Source organism: Amblyomma maculatum, chromosome 9 (genome assembly GCF_055883805.1).
Source record: "Amblyomma maculatum isolate TAMU_Amacu chromosome 9, ASM5588380v1, whole genome shotgun sequence".
In the NCBI taxonomy this organism is placed as follows: Eukaryota; Metazoa; Arthropoda; class Arachnida; order Ixodida; family Ixodidae; genus Amblyomma; species Amblyomma maculatum.
In genome coordinates, this window is record NC_139352.1 from 43,969,631 (window position 1) to 43,991,987 (window position 22,357).

The following is a 22,357-nucleotide window of genomic DNA, read 5'->3' on the forward strand; positions in this document are numbered from 1 at the left end:
AGATTTACTTTTCTCAGACTGTAGTGATAACTTTTACTAATAAAATTTGCCCCTCCGTATTGAAGGTCACATTCCTGTGCACGAGGGACTTTACATCGTGAAGCTCTCGGTTCAAAATGCACGGGACCCAGAACCGTTTCTTGTGGTACACTCTTGATGTCATAGATCAGTGTCTAGATGTAGCTTCATAACTAGTTAGGTACTGGTCCCTGTGAAAAATAAAATCCTTAATACATGCAGGTAATTTTAGGTCAATATTGAAAAGGAAAAAAATCGCAATGTTTAGAAAAACACTTTTGGTATCAAGTTACAGATCGTCATTAATAAATGAGTCATTGTCAATAGAAAGCAGAGGAGGTTCGCAGGGAACGAGCTTTCTAAAGCTATGCTGTGTGTTGTTGAATGAAGCAGTAGTGTCGAGAAAACACAATTAAAGATCTGCGCAATGTATATGTATTAAACCCCATACTGTACGCCCGAGCCTGCTTGGTCTAGGGCACTAGTGGGAGCTGCTGGTATAGCAATTCGGTTCCCATCTCACCCTCCAGCTCAAAGCAGCTATTCGGAGCCGAGGATAATCACCTTTATGCCTCAAGAAGGTGGAGCAATAAACAGAATCGTTTTCGAGTATAATAAAAGGTGCCGTAACTAAAGGCGAGTAAGTTTCATTGCCATTAGGTTTTAAAACATTGATTTGCCAATGTAATAAATTGATACAAGTTGCCAATTAGACAGCGGAAAGACACAAAACACCTTTCTTGAGCGTCACATACGATACGTTTAATAGGCTTGTTGGACAAATATTCAATTCGCAATGACATATAATTCAAGCATGTAGATCTCGCGGCCAGTTGAGGTGCGGTCCAGAAGCAGTCGTGTACTTGTGACATGTCCGCTCAGCATCGGCGAGAAACATTCTGTAGGGTATCTGGCTCGCTTGGTGGCATCGTGCGCTCGTGCACGGCGAATCAACAAATCATGCCCAGGCGCAAAGTTCAGGTGAACGGGCGTTTATGGTGGAGGTGAAGGCGCCCGCCGCACACGTGCACAACAGCCTGGTATCGCGGATTCATGCCGCGCCGGATGTGACGCGTAGCCCAAGGGAGACTGCACATTCCTGCGTGTGCGAAAGAAGCGTAAACTTTCACTGGAAAAGCTTGGCGTCAAGGAAATTCGAATGATGCACACCGCCCTAATGAAAAAAATGTATGAGGCAATAACCTCGAACTTTCTCACACAGTCTCACTCAATTCACATAAGAAATCACATACAAGTCACATATAATTGCATAAGTTCTCATAGCTTCTCGTACATTATCATAAAATATGTACGATATTTTGTATGAGGGTCTATGCGATTAGATGAGATTTTGTAAGGTTATTGCCACGCAGAACTTTTGTTTTTTCAGTAGGACAATATGGGGGGTCCAAATTATCGTAATATGATAGTCTGATAGGAGAAAGGGAAATACATATGATAAATGTACTGTTGTTTTTACTTCAAGGACGCGAAATTCTAGTTTTATTTCAAAGTTTAATACACATCGCCTTCATTTCTTATCCAGCAGCGATAATCTTTGCGTTCGAGTTTCAATTGACATTGAGGGTTCATCGATGGCTTTGAGGCGCCTCGTTGCCGTTCCTTGTAACTTATAGTTTGGGAAAGGTCACTTATTTGCGGCGACTATGTGTTTAAAATGTTTCGAACAAATCATGTGCGTTTTAAACGTCATGAAAATGCAGAATATTCAAAGAAACGCCTACTTGCTGCTGTGACTAGGTCATAGCGACTCCGGTACCTTCCAAATGGGGTAGCAATTACAAAGGAGTTTTTCAGAATGCAGTTTGAGTTCCATGTGATTTCTGTAGGGGTTACCCAGCACAGATGAAGAATTTCCTTCATTTGGCTTATCACAGCCATGCACGTTTGCCATGTTCGCTATTAATACTGAGATCCGCACGTATTTACACATATTCCGCAGTTCTTCCGATTATCTGAGGACAATTCATCCAGAAAAAAACAGGTCGTAAACCGCTCTCATGAGTGAGTGTTGACATGTCAGATTTATGTGGTCCAGTGGCCGATGCTTTCATCAGTTGTCTGCCGCGACCTTTTCAGAGCCGCTGAATAAGCACAATTGGGTGACCGCTGAAAAATCGTGTTGGAATTGCGCACCGCCGGGATAGAAACGGAGTGAACTAGACAGAACTGTTATTACCAATATATCAGAAAAAAAAGCGAAGACAGCACTTCTGGTACATCACGTTTCGAAAAGGCAACGTTTCTTTCCGGACAGAAACGGGTTCATGAGAACCAAGGGCTGACGAATCCTTCAACCGGCTTTCTCCCACAGGACCCGCCGCTTGCGTTGGGCTCATGTATACAAGGCTAAAGTGTAGGCAGTCCACGGTCGACGCAGCACGAGTTGCGAATGACCGCCTGTAGCGCCGAGGGCTACTGTCAGCTAAGAATATCGCGGGCGGGTCTTTAACACCCTTACTACAACCGACTGTAACATAGTGTTTTGTAGTATTATATTTCAATTCATTATCTCTTTCGCTCATCTCTTTCATTTCCCCTCACTTTCTCTTCCGTATCTTTTCTTACGCCACCCCCCCCCCCCCCCCCCAGTTCCCGTGCTTCAGGCATTGAGGTAGACACCGGTTCGCAAAAGTTTTCTGCTTCCGTTATTTTAGTAATTCACAAACACTACTACTATTTATAAGAGAGGCTCAGGATGCGCGGAAGCATACTGAGATGGAAGAGGCATTGCTGAACAAAGTACATAGCAATTTTTTTGTTATAATCCAGTTTAAGCGGAATGGAAGCCGCACGATTTTCTTGAAGTCTAAACTACCTGCATAATATGGGTCGCGATGCATTGTTCGCTACACTTAAACGGTTTGAGCAGGCCTGCTGATATGTAGCGACAGGGTGCACAGCCAGAATGCACGCGTAGCCAATCCTTTTAAGAATTACTCTTCAGTGTGCGTGCTAAATTTCTAGCTCGTAACACGCATGTAGCAGTTTCTTCTCAAAGTGCCGAAATTTGCCTGCAACATCAGCTGCTCTTGAAACTAAAGTCCAAAGTTAATAGATGTGCGTTTCTATTTTTGCTCGCTCAGTTCGGCACAAGCACCTGCGGCAAAATATGAATCCGTTCTGGAAATTGCAGCTCCTACCTTGAAAGCTTTCTGTATAGCTTGCTGTGGAGCCCGCCACGTCTCGCGAACCTGGATCACATTCCGGTGCTCCGAGCACTGTAAACGAGACCACGGCACCGTACGTTGAGAGCACACGCCGCCCCACAGGAAGACTCCAAGTTTGCGAAGCTCGCGGTAGTGCTTTTTGTATGATTGAAGTGGCTATAGCAGCGAGGTCAAACGTTTCAGCATAATAGAGACGGAACGGTAATAGACGCAGACTTGGGGAGTAAGGACAAACGCATCGAGCGAGTGTTGATAGTATATATTGTTACGAGGGTAGTTGAGCTTGAGGTTTCAGAGAGCGGAGACGGGAGACAAGGCTTTCACAGAACAGGCCTTTCCTGCAGGCACCAGCCGACACTGCTCGAACGTCGTCGTCTTCGCTCAAAACTACTGAGATTCTTCTTTTTCCTTCTTATGCGCATATCAGCGCATGCATTGCCTAAATTAACAATACGTAAACCCACAGCGTACTTCAGTGTGGCGTATGTTTCATTCAGAGCTTATATTTAGTGACCACGAAAGAAATAAAACTCGGCGACGTCAAGTGCACATATAGGGAAACAAAATATAGGAAAACATATAGGGAAAAACGTACTCTGACAAGTAAAGCTGACTGAACTCAATATATTATCTGCTTGTCTGGCAAAAAACATTGAGTAGACTGCTAAACTGTGCTCTGTTGAAGGCGCCACAATATTGTCGCTCAGCAACAACACGGCCGTACAAGGGTGATTGCGTATGCCAGCCGCCTCCTGTCAACGCCCGAACAAAATTGTTCTATTACAGAGCGAGAGTGCCTGGCGCTTGTCTGGGCTATTACGAAATTTCGCCCTTATTTGTTTGGCCGCCATTTTACTGTGATAACAGACCATCATGCCTTGTGCTGGCTTTCCTCTCTCAAAGATCCTACTGGCCGTTTGGGGCGCTGGGCGCTACGATTACAAGAATACACCTTTTCCGTCGTCTACAAGTCCGGCCGGCTTCACCAAGATGCCGACTGTTTGTCACGTCATTCCGCCGACTCCCCTAGTCCTACAGACTCTCACGATGATGCATATGTCTTATCTGTCTCCGCCTTTGCCAACATTGCCAAGGAACAGCACCTAGATCCTTCTCTGCATTCCATTATCCTCCGTCTTACCTCCGACCGCCCTGACCAATCTCTCGCCTTATTTGTGCTCCACGAGAACACCCTATACCGACGTAATATGCGACCAGATGGCACAGACCTTTTGCTCGTCGTTCCACAACACCTGCGTTCCACCCTCCTTGAACAGTTCCATGATGCTCCCACGGCTGGCCACTTGGGTGTCTCTCGCACATACGACAGCCTGCGCCGACGTTTCTACTGGCCGGGGCTCTACCGCTCTGTCCAGCAGTACATTGCCGCGTGTGAACTGTGTCAGCGTCGGAAGAAGCCCACAATTTTGCCTTCAGGTCATATGCAGCCAATACCCATACCAACTGACCCATTTTCCCGTATAGGCGTTGACCTCCTTGGCCCCTTTCCAGTTTCCACCTCGGGGAACAAATGGATCGCCGTCGCCACCGATTACGCTACTCGGTACGCTATTACCCGAGCCATCCCGACCAGCTGCGCCACAGACGTCGCTGACTTCCTTCTAGAAAACGTAATTCTTCATCATGGTGCTCCTCGCGAACTACTAACTGACCGTGGCCGCTGTTTCCTGTCGCGAGTGGTTGACGAAATTCTCCGTTCGTGCTTCGTCCGCCACAAATTCACCACCGCATATCACCCCCAGACCAACGGCCTCACGGAACGTCTAAACCGTACCCTCACAGACATGCTGGCCATGCATGTGTCTGACGACCATCGAGATTGGGACGTTCATCTCCCCTTTGTCACATTCGCCTACAATTCATCTGTCCATTCTACCGCTGGATACTCCCCATTTTATTTATTATTTGGCCGACACCCGTTACTACCCTTCGACACCTCTCTACCCGCGGCAGACACCACCAGTACTTACACCAGTGATGCCGTCACCCGTGCTCATGATGCCCGCCGGTTAGCTCAGGCCAGGCTCTCTGCATCCCAAGACTCTCAAAAGATCCGGTACGACAGCCGCCACCGTGATGTCCACTACACTCCTGGATCTCTCGTTTTGCTGTGGCTCCCGTGCCGTCGAGTGGGCTTGTGTGAAAAACTTTTGCCCCGTTACACTGGCCCTTACCGTGTTTTGCGCCCCGTGACCGACGTCACCTACGAAGTTGAATCTGTGGTTCCGAAGTCCACGTCCACAGCTCCAACCTCCGAAATAGTGCATGTGTCCCGTCTGAAGCCCTATCATCAACGTTCTATTTCGCTAACATAGACCGCACCGGGACTGTGCTTTTCCCGCGGGGGGGTAGTGTTACTTAGCTATATTCGCTGTTTGTGATGAGGATGAAGAAGCGCAACAGACTCCGAGAAGACGACGACGCTGAGTGTTGTGAAATCGGTGCCCTCATCAACGTTAGTTGTGCGGAGAGCTTTGGGACTGTAAATCTTCCACGTAACAATATTATGACACCGAAAGCCATGGCAACTTCGAACAATAATTCTCCCTATTAAGGTTATTGGTTCAGAAATTTTCTTATGTAAGGGCTTGGCATCAATACAAGGCGTATAGGTGGAACACTTGGGTCCCGATCATGAAATATAATGGGTGCTCGCCTTTCTGGTCTGATGGCCTAGCCATAAATGTTGTCTGGTGAGTTTTGTTTCGACCATGGCGGCTGCGTTTCGATGTACGCGAAACAAAGTGGCGTCCGTGTGCTGTGTGATGTCAGCGCACGTTAGAGATCCCCAGGTACTGTAAATTACTCCGTAGCCCTCCACTACGGCTCCCCTTTCTCTCTCTCTCCTTTCACTCCCACCTTCATCCCTTCCCTTACGGCGCGGTTCAGGTGTCCACAAAGCAAGTGTGACAGACACTGCGTCTTCCCTTCCTGTGAACCAATTAATATTATTATTATTATTTTGTTGGGCTTGTCTGTTTTAACGCCCCAAAGCGACTCAGGCTATAAGAGACGGTGTAGTGGAGGGCTCCGGAAAGTTCGACCACCTGGGGTTCTTTAACGTGCACTGACATCGCGCCACACGCTGGCGCTTTGCATTCTGCCTACATCGAAAAGCGGCCTCCGTGACCGCGATTCGATCCAGCGTCTTCAGGTTCAGTAGTAGATCGCCTTAATTACCGGGTTAGCGCGGCAGCGAGATGCTCTGAGTGACATGTTAAAATGCCGAATTTGATTTCGAAATTTCAGCAAAAAAATAAAATAAATCGGGTAATACAAAAATAGGTCTTGAGGTTGGGACGATCTTTTAATGTCTTTAAAGGTTAGATATGGCAATATGCAAAAAGTTACGAAACTATTGCAGGACATTATTAGTTTTGAAGCAGTCTGTACATTATATGATTTTAACTATGCGGCGCCGCTATCTTAAAATCTTATTGCACATAATAGTCGCCGATGTATTGCTCGGTGCCTTTGATGGTCGAAATTAGCGTGACTGTAATAATATTTGGCTTACTGTGATGTACAGTATTTTGCCCAATTTCTATATTTATCAAACATTTTCAAGGTTCCTGTCCCTTCCATGACAGTGGTAACGGTTTCTGGACACAATATGAAACTTCTCTGCGGAAAAGCTACTCGCTGGACGCAAATTTCTCTTAATTTCATTATTCTCTATATTGTCTTGTTTTGCCTGTTTCAGCTACGCACTTTATATATTATATTTATATCCCGCCGCGATTTTTCAACCGTGCTGAAAAGCAAGGCGCCCGTTTACTGAACGATGTTGGTGCCAGGAAACCCGTTTATTGAGCCCTCTGCTACTGCGTCTCTCAAAGCGTGTCTCCTTGCGATTGGCATATAAAAACAAAACAAAATCAATCACAGACACATCGTGGCAATCGTGTCATTTTGAAGAACAGCGCGACTTGGACTATGACGGAAGGAAGACATACACGGACAGCGCCTGTCCGTGTTTGTCTTCCTTCCGTCCTAGTCCAAGTCGTGCTGTTCTTCAAAATGGCATGCCAATTCACCCAAGCATCAGTTGTAACGAATCACGTGTCGCACACGCTTCAGAGTTAGATTTCTTTCTTCCTCCTAGCCGAGGTGCAACTGCCTAACTCCAATGTACAAGATCGAACCTAGGCCGTGGTGCCTGCTTTTCGATGGAGACGAAATGTCAGGTGCCATTGTGATGTGCGATATCAGTGCATGCTGAAAGTGAGCTGAAGTGAATTCGAATAACAGTTTTGGGCGGCATTTTGTAGATTTTATAGGCCTATTGAATCCTACTGTCAATTTTGAATTGCCTCAAAGCAGATATATCTACCTTTATTTTGGCGAAATAAGCAGCAATGTCCACTGTTCAAATCAATGCCTTTAAAAAAAAAAACCAGTTGCGAAACTCCGCTACGAAAAGTGACTGGCTTTAGTACGCATTTTTTGGGTACTTATGAATTTTCACGCCATCTACAAGCGGTCAATAAAAGCTTTGTGCTATTGCAGTCATCGCCTTTTGGAAATCACTTTCTTCCTTTCGGCTTTTTCACCCTAATCACCTCTACGACAGTAATGTAAAATGTTTTGTTGCTGAAACTCTCGAACTTATTTTATTTTCCCGTTGGTTGAGCATTTAACAATATTTAGACGCATATTCTTTTAATGTCCACCGGGGCCGCAACATTCCTAGACACCCACATTTTGACCAATCAAAACCACCGTTGTTTTATACGTGGGCACTAAGGGATGTTTCGCAACTTGTAATATCTAAGAGCTCTGCTTCAAATACCGTTGTTACCGCCCGTGGTTGGTGGAAGGTATGTTGTCATCTGTGCCACCTCAGGTTTTTTTTTTTCAATTGCTAGGCAAACGCTAGGGAAATCGTATTTTTTTCGCAGCTCTTTGCCATATTCCTCGCCGAAAATTCTCGATTAGGGCATCTGCCTGCTCTGCGAAAATCGTTTTGCGCTGTTCAGTACGTGTACGGACCAGCAGCTTCCACTAAGAAACAAATGAACGCCTGAAAACGCCAGCTAGGACCAACGGCAAAGCTTTCGGTGCATTCCCTTTCTGCTCGCGCTCTCGTAAACACTATTTTCCCGAGGACGACTGGCGGTTGCTCACATTACTTTCAAAGTTATAAATTTGAGCCCCTATCTCTAGCTTTCTCTCGACGAACGCTGCTCTCGGTGACAGCGACGCGCCTCTGTACCAGAACAAAGAGGGAGTGCAACTGGGCTTCATCTGAGCAGATTTTACGGTGGTGCCCATTGGCCGTGTAATGGTAGCCGTTGGTCTTACTCTGCACTAAGAAAGGTATCTTACAAGCACATGCTCTTTGAGGGCTACAGGTTACGACTATTGTCAGCTGCAGTCGACCATGCTGCAAGTTCCTTGTATTTGGAAAGTGACTGAGCTCAACATCGTAACGGTCAGTTCTGTTAAGATCAAAATTTTGCCACAATGATTCACCACTAGTTAAAGCCACAGTTAACAGAGATACTCGAATGCACCAAAATTAACGCGCGGACGGGTTATGACCCATGCGCTGAAGGGGTAGGGCATACAATCACAATGCCCGTACCTATATCTGTCCGCGTTGATAAAATAACGAAGGAGGAAATGGTTCTACGTGAGCAACCTATTCTGTATTCCTACATGACAGTGAGGCTTTCATAGTTTGCTGATAGTTGGCCTACTTTTTCCCAGAATCGTGATATTTTCAAACGAATTTTCAATTGTGAGTAAACACGTGTCCTGTGGTCCTTCTGCTCCTGTCTTTATGTTTTGCGCTGATTGACATTCAAATCCATTTTAATCACAGCTAACTAACTGTATTTACAAATACATATTTACAAAAAAGACGAGTTAGTTATGTGGTTACAAATGGACAGTATGGTTTGGCTTGGTTTGTGGGGTTTAACGTCTCAAAGCAACTCAGTCTATGAGAGACGCCTTAGTAGAGGACTTCAGAAATTTCGACCACCTGGGGTTCTTTAACGTTCACAAACCCACAAATGGACAGTAAGTTAAGTGGTCACGAACCAGCTGGCCCTAACAATACACTAATCGAGACATCGCTAGGCACAGTAACGACCAGTTGGATATTCACTGAGCTTAAAAACCATCTGTAGATGCTGAATCTGTCCCCGAATTCGTACCAAGAGTTCTAAGTTATGGCTCAGAAAATATACTGTTCCCGCGATGCCTACATTAGATCAGTGCATTGTTTAGTCTTTTATGCGATAAAAACCCAGTTTTTGATTAAACATTCCCTGCCACTATAGATTCCGCTTGCTCATCTCATCCATCTGTTGCTTTCGGGTATTTCGCATCATGCGCTGCAAACGTTGAAGCAGGAAGCGCCCTTTCCTGTCTTTCTTGTCTGATTGTGGTGTCTCTGTTGCGCTTTACATAAGTTTACGAAACATCCACCGTGGAATTTTCGGAGTGCTTGTCAAGGACTGCTGCAGCTGAGGCTCTAGGGGAGCACTTCAGGTGGGGGTCAAAGGAAGTACCTTTGCAAGACAAACAGAACCACCTTTGCAGGCTACGAGGTTCGAAACTGGGTTTGGGCCCACTGCGGAGGAGGGGCACGCAGCGGGGTTTACGGAGCTTCTTCCAAACGCACACCCCTGGAAAAGCCGAGCGGTGCGACCTATTCGCTGACAAGCAAACGTTTTTCGATTTGGCTCTCTGAAACTCCAGAATAGTGCCTTCGTACTAGTAATCTCAAAGCTTATTAGTGCTAATGTTTTTACCAAAGAAATTGTACAAGGGCTAGGTTTAGTGCACTCTTAACACACCTGGACATTCTCATCTTCAATTACATAACAATGCTTGCAGGACGAGCAGATTCTGGATCATTCAGCTACAACCAAGAACAATTGCCTACCGGCGCACCTTGTGGCAACCCTTCCATCACTCTCGTTTGGCAAGAGGCGTCGGCGAAAACTGCGGCGTCTTCCTGGACATGGTGTTGAGGAGACTGTCCCATATCGCCCACTTGCATATTCTGCCGGAGGTACCACCGCTGGAAATTCTGGCGCGAGATCTTCCTCCCAGTCATGCCTCTGGATTGGAGTCCGAGGAGCTTGTGCTGCAGTTCCTGAGCCACGTTCTTAATTAAACGGCGTTGGTTCGAGGGGGCTAAACAAAGACGTCATAAGCCACGTTAAATTCAAGTGGCAAAAGTAAAAGAAAAAAGGCTTACTTGAATGCGTATTGTTATAGTGAACCTGTTTAAATATCCGCAGGTCGTCGAACTTACTTCGCAGTGCCCCGCTATGGCTTCACTTTCGCTCCCTTCCTCCCCGTACGGTGCGATTCCGGTACTGACAGCAACACGTGTGACAGAAACAGTTTTTTCCTTCCTGTGAACCAATTATCAAGGCGACAGCCTTTACTCGCCAGCATGTCTGTCTGCCCGTCCTCGAGAAATGTCCCACTTCGCGAGATTCAGAGGTATACTGCGGGATTTCACTTGTTAATAATCTTGAGGACGTCATCAGAAACATAAAACTCTGTCTCCATCGGAAAATAAATCGAAGCTCCATCCCTCGGATCCCCAGCCGAGCGCTTTTTACTCAATGGCGGCACGACCGGGATCGTGAAACGCACATCTCTCTCCTCGCCAACCTTGATGATGATAGTAGCGGGATTCGGCGAATGACCTACACTGCGCCTTTCGTTTCCTGTAATCGACTCAGAGAACGCAGGTGAACCTCGATGCGTTCAGCGGAACGCTGATTATGTTAGACAAGAGGCGCGCGATGTACCGCGTACAGCAGTGACGCTCAGGCTATCGCATTTCTTCAATGCAGAATCTGTAGTGCGCCCGGAATTTTTCATTGAGGACTAGAATGGCCCGACAAGCGCTAACTCATATCTGACCGCTCACCTGCCCTTTCGTTTCTTCCTTCCGGTTGTGTTTCTAGTTGGCTTGTTTTTCCGCTTACGAAGAAATGTACCATTTAGGCCAGATAAAAGATTTGTTAAGGTGCACTGACTACAATAATAATGGGTTGATGGGAAAGGAAAGGCGCCGTATCTGTCCGTCTATACGTGAACACCGGACCCGCGTCATAAGGGAAGTGAGGTTGAGAGTGAAAGCGGAAAGAGGTTTGGTTTGGTTTCGGGGGGTTGAACGTCCCAAAACAACTCAGGCTATAAGAGACGCCGTAGTAGAGGACTCCGGAAATTAAGACCACCTGGGGTTCTTCAACGTGCACTGACATCACACAGCACGCGGGCACCTTGCTTTTCGCCTCCATCGGAAAGCTTCCGCCGAGGGAGGATTCGATCCCGCGTTCTTGGGAACAGTAGTCGAGCGCCGTAACCACTACGCCACCCTGGCGGGGTAGAGGTGCCATAATGAAAGTATGTATTGTTGTGTTGTTGTTGTGGCTGGAAGAAGGAAAAGAAAATGCACGGGCCTGCTACTGGCTCTGTAGCTGAGCTACCTCCGCTGCCTCGTGCGGACAGAAGAGAAAATAGGGAAGAAAGAAAAAGAAGAGGGAGAGAAAGACGCGCGCCGCAACAACAGCCGTCGTCCACCACCTAAGCGATGACAGGTACAATGACGGCCCACAACAGATAATTCGGGGGCTGGCTAGCCCCCGCCGCAAGCGGCGTTGACCTACCGTCCCAGCCCCGTAGGGCCAGGAACTGCCACCCTCCATGGAAGTATATGGAGTAATTTCGGCCATATGGGGATATGTAACGCGCATTGACATCGCACAGCACCCACATGGGGGTCCATTTCTCCTTCATCGAAACGCAGCCGTGGCGGTTGAGTTCAAACCCGGCTAATATCAAACAGTAGCCTAACATCATAACGACCCCTGCGCCACCGCGCCGATGCAAACATACCATATATTGTGAGGTTTTAGAAGAGTGTACGACTGCTTCCCGGCTTGCGTTCTTGGCAACGCCTGACTGCAGCTCTGTGACTCTGACATGCGGATCTCTTCATCGACAACGAAGGGCTGAACGCCTAGGCCAATCGCAGTTTGCACGGATCTTCGCAAACATAGAAAGCTCTAACAGGATCGAGAGCAATCAATCGCGCTCTGTATGGCGATAGAATTAATTGGTTCAAAGGAAAGGGAAGGTGCAGTATCTGTCACACTTTCTCCGGAAAGTGTACGGTACACCGTCGCTGGAGCCGTAGTGGAGGGCTACGGTCGAAATTACGCCGTAGCCCTCCACTACGGCTCCTCTTTCGCTCATTCCACTTTCACTCTTATCTTCCTCCCTTCCCTTACGGTGCGGTTGCGGTGTCCACAGGAAAACAAGCGAGACAGTTACTGCGTCTTTCTCTCCCTATAAATAAATCAGTTTAAATCAGTTTTTCTCTCGCCTGGCGTTCCTTTGCGCGCGTTCAAGTGCAGGATTGCAGATAGCAGGAACGCTTGAAAAGAAATTTCACAGAATCTCTAGGAATATGAACGATCTCGCGCGCCTCTTGCGCACAGGATTTCGTTCCGTGAGCCTAGACAGGCTTTCGCCTTACAAATATGCAAAGAATATAGGCGCGTGTTGGTGTCAAGATGACGGTCAGTTTGCCGGAATCTCATGCTATTTTGACGCCATCGACGATATGGAATCGAGTTTTGAATTGTAGCATTCTACCTATTAAATCAAATGGCCTGCGACGCGATACACCTTTCCTACAATGGATTTTATGCTCAAGTTTATACATCACCCCGAGATCTATCGTGGCTTTTTCTTATCACTAGTAAATAATACGCAGACAGGCACTCTATGGCCTCAGCCAAGTTAGGGGAAGGGAGGCAGTCTTCGTAGGAGGAGGGCTTTCATGGTCCATACATTGTGAACCTGGGTGCGCGCAACACGTCTCGGTCTTTTACGTTGCTTCATTCGGTGGCGGGGGTGGCGCTGCGGTCGCCGACGAGAGGGGACGTGCTTCTCATCGGCCCCTGCTATTATGCCAATTAACGCAGTGTTAATTTACAGTTACCGCGATATATTTGGTACCAAAGTGTGCGCGAAGGTGCGGGGCATCGACCGGTACCAGTTTTGACCAAGCGGTACGTGATTATCCCGATTTACGAGGACTTTTCTCTGGTGCGGTGCGGACTTTTCTCTAAGCCTAACGTCGGCCTACCACGAGTACGGCCACCGGTGGTGACGGGCCCGGCCGCTAGGCCTAACCCGGCGACGAGTACGACCAAGATGGCGTCCGAAATGGAAGCGTCCGAAATGGAAGTGGCCACGTCGATGGGAGACAACATGCCGTCAGCACCGAGCATCGGCAGTCTCGGCGGGCGTACGTGCATTGAAGTTCAAGGAGAGGACATTACACCGGAAGAAGTCGAAGGCTGGTCGGTCTCCGGCAAGCGCGTCAAGCAGATCATGGCCGGCAAGGAAAACGGTGAGTCCGCCGCCATTACTCGCCAGTCTAGACCCAAGACTAGGGCCAGCTTTGCTAAGAGAGTTGCAGCCTCGGTAACGAAAGCGGCGAGGATGCCGATGGACATGCCGAAGGAAGACACTAAGATAGTCATGAGACCACGGGGAGGTCTCAACGTAGCGAGAACTGAGGTTTCAATAATTATGTCGGCCGTCATGACGGCGGCTCGAGTAACGAAGGAAGAAGCCAAAGCAGACACCATCTGCACGAACGCGCAGCAAAACATCATCGTGGTCAGCACCCCGGACGAGAGGCGTGCCACGCTGTACTCTAAGGTCAAAACCCTTAACGTAGGAGACAGGCCATACGAAGTCAGCGCCTACCGAACGGCGCCGGACGGCACGGTCAAGGGAGTCATCCGAGGCATAGCCGTAGACGACACCCCGGAGGAGATAGCCGAAAACATCGTGAACCCGTGCAACCCCCTAGCGGTGGAGGCGCACAGAATCGGCAATACAACCACGGTGATAGTACTCTTCGCAGGAGAGAAAGTACCGAACTACGTCAAGTATGGCTCGATATTAGTCAGGTGCGGGCTTTACCGCAAGCACTTTGACGTGTGCAGGCAATGCGGCAAGATCGGCCATAGAAGAGACGTATGCCCGAATCCCAACACCAGAGTATGCTTCGGCTGCGGAATCGCGAACCCCAGCGAGGATCACAAACGCGAATGCAAGCCCAAGTGCAGGCTCTGTGGGGGACAGCATCCAACGGGCGAGAGGGAATGCAAGAACAAGTACAAGATGCCGTATGTGCTCAAAAAACGGCAATGGGAACGCAAGATGGAAGCCAAGCAGCAACAACTGGATCCGAAAAGCTTTCCGCCGCTGCGAGAGCCGTCTGCCGAGAGACCCCGCGGAGATTCGAGGCAGCGCGACAGCAGCCGCAAGAGGGACAACAGCAAGGGAGGCAGGAGCGCCAGCCGCCACAGACCGTCGCAATCGGGGGAAAGAGTCGCCTGGGCCGAAACAGTCAAGGCAAACATGGCAGAGAAGAGACAACCACCGGCCCAAAACGCCACGAAGAACTTCCAAGAAGAGAACGGGGTGGTAATAAAAGCCCTAAGAGACGAGAACGAGAAGCTAAAGCAGAGAATCGCCGAACAGGACGCAACCATCAAGGAAATCAACGCGAAGCTAACGACATTAATTGCGATGCAGCAAAAGCAGCAGCTGCTGCCGAAGCCCGCACAAGAGAGGAAACAAGAAGAGATAACCGAGGACGAACCAGAGGTCGAGGTGGACCCGAGAGCCACGAAAGCGGCGGGACCGGCTCCCAAGAGGAGAGCCATAGAGGGCGCCAGGGAACGAAAGACAATGGAGAGAATCGAAAAACAGGACGACAGACTCGACCGTCTCGAGGCGATCAGCAAGGTAACCAACGAAAGCCTTACTGCGCTCACGCAAACGGTTCAGCAGATGACAACGAACATACAGAGCACGATCCAGAACATGATGGCGCAAACGCAAGCACAGCTGCAGACGCAGATACAGGCACAAATACAAGGTATGGAAGCACAGATCACCGCCAAACTGCAGCAATCATGGACGGGACAGCACGTGCAGCAACATCCACACCACCAGTGAGAGACCTCTTGGTCTGGCACTGGAACTGCAACGGCTTTACCGGCAAGAGAGCGGTGCTGCAGCAACACTTGCAGCAACTAACGAGGAAACCAGACGTCATAATGATTCAAGAAACACACAGCGAAGAGACGCCGAGACTGCCGGGCTACCGGTCGCACGACAGCCCGCCGAGCAAAAGGGACACGTCCAAGGGCAAGGGCAGAGGGGTCTGCACCTTCGTTAGGAAAGGGATCACCTTCGTGGAACACGAAATGATCGGAAGAAGCGCCATCGAACACTGCACGGTGGAAGTAATCACGGGCAAGAAGAGGAAGGAGAGCACTTTCCTGGTGAACGTCTACAGCAATCCGTCCCACGGACAACAGAAATTCAAGGCACTGCTCCACAAGGCAACTTCAGTCGCGGGGAGCAATACGCTCGTAGTGTGCGGAGACTTTAACGCTCCGAGCCAAGACTGGGGCTACCACAGAACGACAGTCAAGGGGAGAGAGCTGATGCAAGACGCCACCGACGTCGGACTGAACCTAATCACGGATCCGGCCTTTCCCACCAGGATTGGCACTTCTGTTACGAGAGACACAACTCCGGACCTTACCTTCGTCAAAACTGACGGAGGATCAAGAGAAGCGAAATGGAGAAACACGGGCCAAGAGCTGGGCAGCGATCACTACATCGTGGAGGTCGTCGTACCGCTCGAAGGCCAAGGCAACACCGGCATAAGGAAGCATCGCATTACGGACTGGGACGCCTTTCGAAAGGCGCTATCCGCGGTGCAAGAGGACATTACGGACATCGAGCAATGGGCGGCCAACGTCGTTGAGACGACGGAAGGAGCCACCAAAGAGCTAGAGACGGACGAACGGATAGACAAGATGGACAGTCGGCTGGCCCACCTGATAGAAGCCAAGCAGTCCATAAAGGCGAGGTGGCAGAAGCGACGAACCAACCGAAGTCTAAGGAAGAAGATCGCCGAGCTCAACAGGCAGATCGAGGTCCACTGCAGGGTGCTATGCACCCAACAGTGGAACGAGGCCTGCAACGAAGCCGACGGACAGATGCACAAGGGCAAGACGTGGAACATGCTGCGGAACCTCCTCGACGAAACCAAGACCAAGGGCCACCAACACAACAACCTGGCCAGGATCCTACACAAGGCAATCTGCGAACACGGGGAAGACGAGGTCAAGCGGCGCTTGGACGCCAAGTACCTGCCGACCACCCCCACGGAAAGACACCCGGATTACCAAGGCAAAGAGAACGAGACGCTAGATCGCGACATCCAGACCTGGGAAGTCAGAGTTGCCCTGCAGAATCTCAATGGAAGGTCTGCCGCGGGTCCCGATCGAGTGACCAACAGAGCGCTCAAGAACCTCAACGAAGCGGCCATCGAAACGCTCACGAACTTCTACAACAAGTGCTGGCAAGAAGGAAGGCTACCCAAGCAATGGAAAGCAGCCAAGACGATCCTCATCCCCAAGCCTGGCAGGCCACCCAACATAGAGAACCTCAGGCCGATCTCGCTCACTTCGTGCGTGGGAAAGGTCCTCGAGCACGTTCTCATGAACAGGTGGCAGCGTTACCTGGAAGAATCGGAGTTTTACCCAAATTCCATCATCGGGTTTCGGAACAAACTCGGGACGCAAGACGCCATGATCTTACTGAAGAACGAGATCATCGACGATACGACGGGCACCAAGGACAACAGAGCCGTACTCGGGCTGGACTTGCAGAGCGCCTTTGATAAAGTGAGGCACTCGGCTATCCTGGCCCAAGTATCCAGGCTAAACATGGGCAGGAGGACATACCAGTACATAAAAGACTTCCTGACGGAACGGACCACCGAAATCTGTGCGGGAGACCTGCAGCTCGAAGAGAAGAAGCTGGGCAGCGTCGGAACTCCGCAGGGGTCGGTAATCTCCCCGCTACTCTTCAACCTCGTGATGATCGGGGTGGCCACCCGGCTAGAAAGAGTAGCGGGAGTCCGGCACACCATCTACGCCGACGACGTTACGCTATGGGTACCGGGAGGAAGCGACGGACACATCGAGACAACGCTGCAAGAAGCGGTCAACGCCATCGAGGAGCAGCTGGACGGGTCTGGACTCGTTTGCTCTCCGGCCAAGTCAGAACTGCTGGTGATTCCCCCGAAAGGATCGGGCAGGAAAAGAAAGAATATGGAAGTCAAGTACGAGCGTCCCAAGATCACGGTCAAGACGGCAGGAGGACAAGTAATACCGGAGGTCGAGAAGATTCGAGTACTCGGGCTGCTCATCCAGCGAAACCGAGCCAACGGTGAAACGGTCAACAAGCTCGCGGGCAAAGCGGCTGCGGCAATGAGACTCATCAAGAGGGTGTCCAACAGAAAAGCGGGGATGAAGGAGGAGAGCCTGACTAGGCTCGTTCAATCCTTCGCAGTTAGCCACATAACGTACGTGGCCGCCTTCCACAACTGGAGGCCGAGTGAACGTAACAAGATAGACGCCACCATACGCAAGGCATATAAGGCGGCACTCGGTCTCCTCGGGAGCACGAGCACCGAAAAATTCATGGCGCTGGGAGTCCACAACACGCTGGACGAAATAGCCGAAGCACAGAGAACGGCGCAACTCGAGCGTCTCTCTGAAACGAGAACCGGAAGACAGATACTGCGGGACCTTGGCCTCGAACCGAGGGAAGGCAAGCAGCAGAAAGACGTACCTATACCAGATAGCATCAACAGAAAGCTCAGGGTCTTCCCGATCCCGAAGAACGTGAACCCCGAGCACAACAGGGAGCGGAGGTTGGCGAGGGCCAGGGCTCTCGTAGACCTCCACGCCAGAGAAGAAGGCGCCGCCTACGTGGACGCGGCGGAGTATCGAGGGAACACCGACGCATACGCGGCGGTGGTTGTCGGGGCATCGACGGGTGCAACGAAGACCGCGGTGAGCGTCCGGACTCGAGAAGCGCACCGGGCGGAGGAGGTGGCCATCGCCTTGGCCGTTTCCGACCCCGGATGCACTACAGTGTTGTGTGACTCTAGAACGGCAGTGAAGAACTACGCCAAGGGTAGGGTATGTAGTGAGGCCGCGCGCATACTGCGCAAGGCCGAAGACATCGAACGCAAAAGTCCTGTGGTGATCAAGTGGTTTCCGGCCCACATGGGCAGTGACGTGTCGGAACGCGGAAACGTGAACCACAACGAGACGGCCAACTCGGCCGCGCGAGGACTAACCAACCGCGCGGCTGCAAGCACGGCCGACTCGGAGTCTTGGTCGCGGCGCAGTGCCAAGGACAAGATGACCACCTTCAACGAAATAGTGAAATGGTACAGACTGAACAGACAGACTATGCCGCCACCTCACCCGGGGCTTACCCGGAAGGAGGCAGTGTTATACAGACAGTTACAGACAGGGTCCCTGCTTACCCCGGTGCTAGCTAAGCACATGTGTCCGAGTGTGCACGCGAGCGACATGTGTAGACTATGCGCGAAGGAGAGAGCCACCGCGGCTCACATCCTTTAGGACTGTAGAGTAAATCCGCGCGAAGCCAGCGAGAAGACGACGATCCCGCCGCAGCTAGAGGCTGCAACGAGGAGCTGTGATCAAGAGACACAACTCAAGGCCGTCCAGCAGGTCTCGGCAGCTCTAGAGAGGCAGCGACCGAGCGAAACCGAGGAGAGGGGGGGCAGCACCCCCAAGAAGGGGGCGGCGGCCCTCTCGAACCCGCGGAAGTAGCGAGGGACGTAACAAGACCTCAAGGAGCACAACGCACGAGACTGACGTAGTGGCCGCGTCGCGGTAAAAGCTTGTCCTCCCTGCGTGGAGGGAGCCTAACCGACTCTGCAGGCATTTTAAATAAAAGTTGTTCTCTCTCTCTCTCTCTTCATTCGGTGGCTACTCTACGTACTGAGGCTTTGCTAGCGGCTTGGGAGACCTGTCGTGGAGCGCTGAGAGTTCGTTGCAAGAAAGGGAGGTGCCTTTGCACAAAAAAAGCCGAGTTTCTTGTATCGAGGAATAGTGACGTTCAAATTTTGAGCTACCTGACCCAGCGTTCGTATTAGCCGCCACCGACCGAACGGGAACAAGACCCTTCGCTTCTCATTAAGCGTTCACATTCATGATAATTGGCAGGAGCTTGAAGTCGTATCCCATTGCGCAGGTAAGGGCGCAATAGCTCCAAGCCATCTGTAAAACTAAAATGTGATAATAATGACGCAGCTCGGCCGTGTCGCCTGAGGGCGCTCGGCTACAAAAACTGAAAACATAGAGCCGATCCAAGCGATGCGACGCGTCTCGAATGATGCAGATTGCATGACGCGAACTAATTGTGCGGTGTCATTGCCCGTTGCAGTGGTCTAGGGTACAAAGAGCATTTCACTATGGCATCGCAGACAGCATGACCCGATTCTGAACACATAAAAGCCATAAACGAATATTAGGTTGGTTGGTTTGTTTGTGGGGTTTAACGTCCCAAAGCAACTCAGGCTATGAGAGACGCCGTAGTTGAGGACTCCGGAAATTCAGACCACCTGGGGTTCTTTAACGTGCACTGACATCGCGCAGCACACGGGCGCCTTGCTTTTCGCCTCCATCGAAAAGCGGCCGCCGAGGCCGGGATTCGATCCCGCGTCCTTGAGAACAATAGTCGAGCGCCGTAACCACTGCGCCACCCCGGCGGGGTAAACGACTATTAGAATAAGGCGCTGGGCTATCAGCTCAGTGCATATTGGTCTATAATATTCCGGCATTTTATTTCTTCAACGCATCAAACAACGAATATTAGAATAAGGATTGTTTGATGCGTTGAAGAAAAAAAAAATGCCGGAATATTATAGACCAATATGCACTGAGCTGATAGCCCAGCGCGTTCATAGTCCCTCTCTAGCGGCGTGTCCTCCTTGTCCACAGTGTAAAAGCAAGGAAAAGCAAAGATTCTTATTCTTCAAACTCACCGACTATAATCATATCTCCCAGGAATAGCAGCCAGTGATAGCATCTGCAAAAGACTCTGCTGGAAAGCGAACCTGGAATCACTCTAGACTCCACTCGAGGCGAAGGATCCTCCGTCTCGATTGGCCGCGTCCTCTCACGGAACTTCAGGCGCAGGAAGCCCGGCCTGTGAGCCGAACGTGGAAAGAGTACGTCGACGCCGTTGGCCTTTACCTGCCAGCTCCAGGACCTCGCCACGACAGAGCTGATGCATTGATGTCTTACAGTTACTGAACTGCAGCACAGTTGATAGTGAACTGAGTACCACAGCTTCAGGGGCGTAAGCATAGGTCGCCTATTTCTGTTCGCCCTTGACCGTAGATTGCGTTGTGCAGGCTGGTTGTGCACTGTGGCACGTGCGAAGGGCATTTTGTGATCAGGACCCGTTTTCCGAGTTAGTGTCGCTATCTCCCTGGCCTCGAGTCATCTGATTGGTGGAAACCCCGGAACGTGATGTTGCCACCTCTTCCGGTTCCGTAGTGGCAATACCCGGTTCCGGCGTTTCCATCAATCAAATGACTCGAGGTCACGTGAGACAGCGACACTTCGATAACGACGCAAACACGGAATACGGGCCCAGATGTTTACAGCGCAGCTCTTTGGCGTCCGTTCCTGCGTTTTTGGGCGTCGCCGCCAGGGAAACCCTGAACCATATAATGTGGGAACGTTTGCATTCCCCAAGCAGGGCAAAGAAAATTGACAGTAGAGAAGCCTGGGAGGCTTTGCTGGAAAGCCCAACCCCGGAACAGCAGCTACTAACGGTTCGACTGGCTGCAGAGGCCGCCGAGATGCAGAGGGTTTTGGCCAGCATATGAAGCGGATTCTCACCTGCCTCAAGGCGCCTCTCCTCTAGAGGGTAGAATCTGGGGTAGAAAAGAGACTTCTCTATCGGACAATAAATTTTGATTCACTCACTCGTAACCAGCTTCATACATTAAAAAAAAATAATAAATCTTGTCTGCACCGGAAATCAAACCATCCCCGGCATCCCCAGCCGAGCGCTTTAACCAACTGCGCCGCGCTCGGGTTCCTGAAACGCACATCATAATTCTTCATGTCTACCGTGAAGATGACAGTGGCGATGACAATGACACTGTAATTAGCGATAATGACATTGATGGCATTAGCAATAATAACGATGGTGCATTTAGTTGATAATGAGAGCAATAATAAGGCACAGTGTGCACCAGAAACGCTGAGGCTTTCGCATTTCTGCCGTGTAGATTCCACTGTGCTCTCCGAAGTTTAAAACGCAGCTCTTTGGCGCCCGTTCCTGCGTTTCGCAGTAACTAGTAACTAGTAACGTAATCGCCGGCATCGCCTTTGTCCCTCGTAGCCACCTTCGCAGCCAAAAAACAACGGTACCTTAGGCTAGAGCGTCCAGGAAAATTGTGACTGACTTCGTTGTATAAGAGGGACTAGTTGGCATATCGGAAAAATAATTCTGCCGTAGGATAGAGTATCAAGTAAAGGTGGGAAAGTGAAAAAATGGTTGACCTAGTTTAGTTCGGTAATTGTTTCGAGCCAATAACAATAATAATTTGTTCACGGGAAACGGAAGACCCAATATCTCTCGCACTTGTTCTGTGGACACCTTAATCGCACTGTAAAGAAAGGGAAGAAGATGGAAATGAAAGCGGCGAGATTTAAAGAGGTGCTGTAGTGCAGGGCTCCGTAGTAATTTCGACCACCTGTGGATATTTAACATACTGACATCGCACAGCGCACGAACGCCTCTTCGTTTCGCCTCCATCTAATCTTATTTAGAGCTGGTTATATGGTGTATAATTTTGGGTTCTATCGGGCACGCCCGACAACCCCATGGAGAGTGGTAGAGGGTGACCCGTCAATCGAGCTTTACTGCTACTACTTAAATGGTTTACAGGAAACTAAGGGCCAGTAACTGTCACTCAATGAGGAACTACTTAGTATGGAATAAGTATGAAACAATACATACATGTGTTGCTAGAATTATTTGCCTCAATCGATCGAAAAGCTCGAACAGCTCATGAGCTGGACATTAAATTTCATGTTACGAAGTGGTGTTATGAAGTTTCGAAGAAACTAGGAAATAGATTAATATTCTTGGCGACTTTAACCTCGCAGATATCAAGAGGCCCACATTGCAACATAGCT

General features: G+C 49.9%; 1 long non-coding RNA gene across 1 annotated transcript; it reads right to left on the reverse strand.

Moving 5' to 3' along the window:
- Positions 1-768: 768 nt before the first annotated feature.
- On the reverse strand, positions 769-10,432 carry LOC146178964 (uncharacterized). Its single transcript, XR_014700903.1, has 3 exons — positions 10,129-10,432; positions 3,183-3,260; positions 769-1,117 (listed from the first exon to the last, which is right to left on the reverse strand). It is a non-coding gene; the product is annotated as an uncharacterized LOC146178964 (long non-coding RNA).
- Between the last annotated feature and the right edge of the window lie 11,925 nt (positions 10,433-22,357).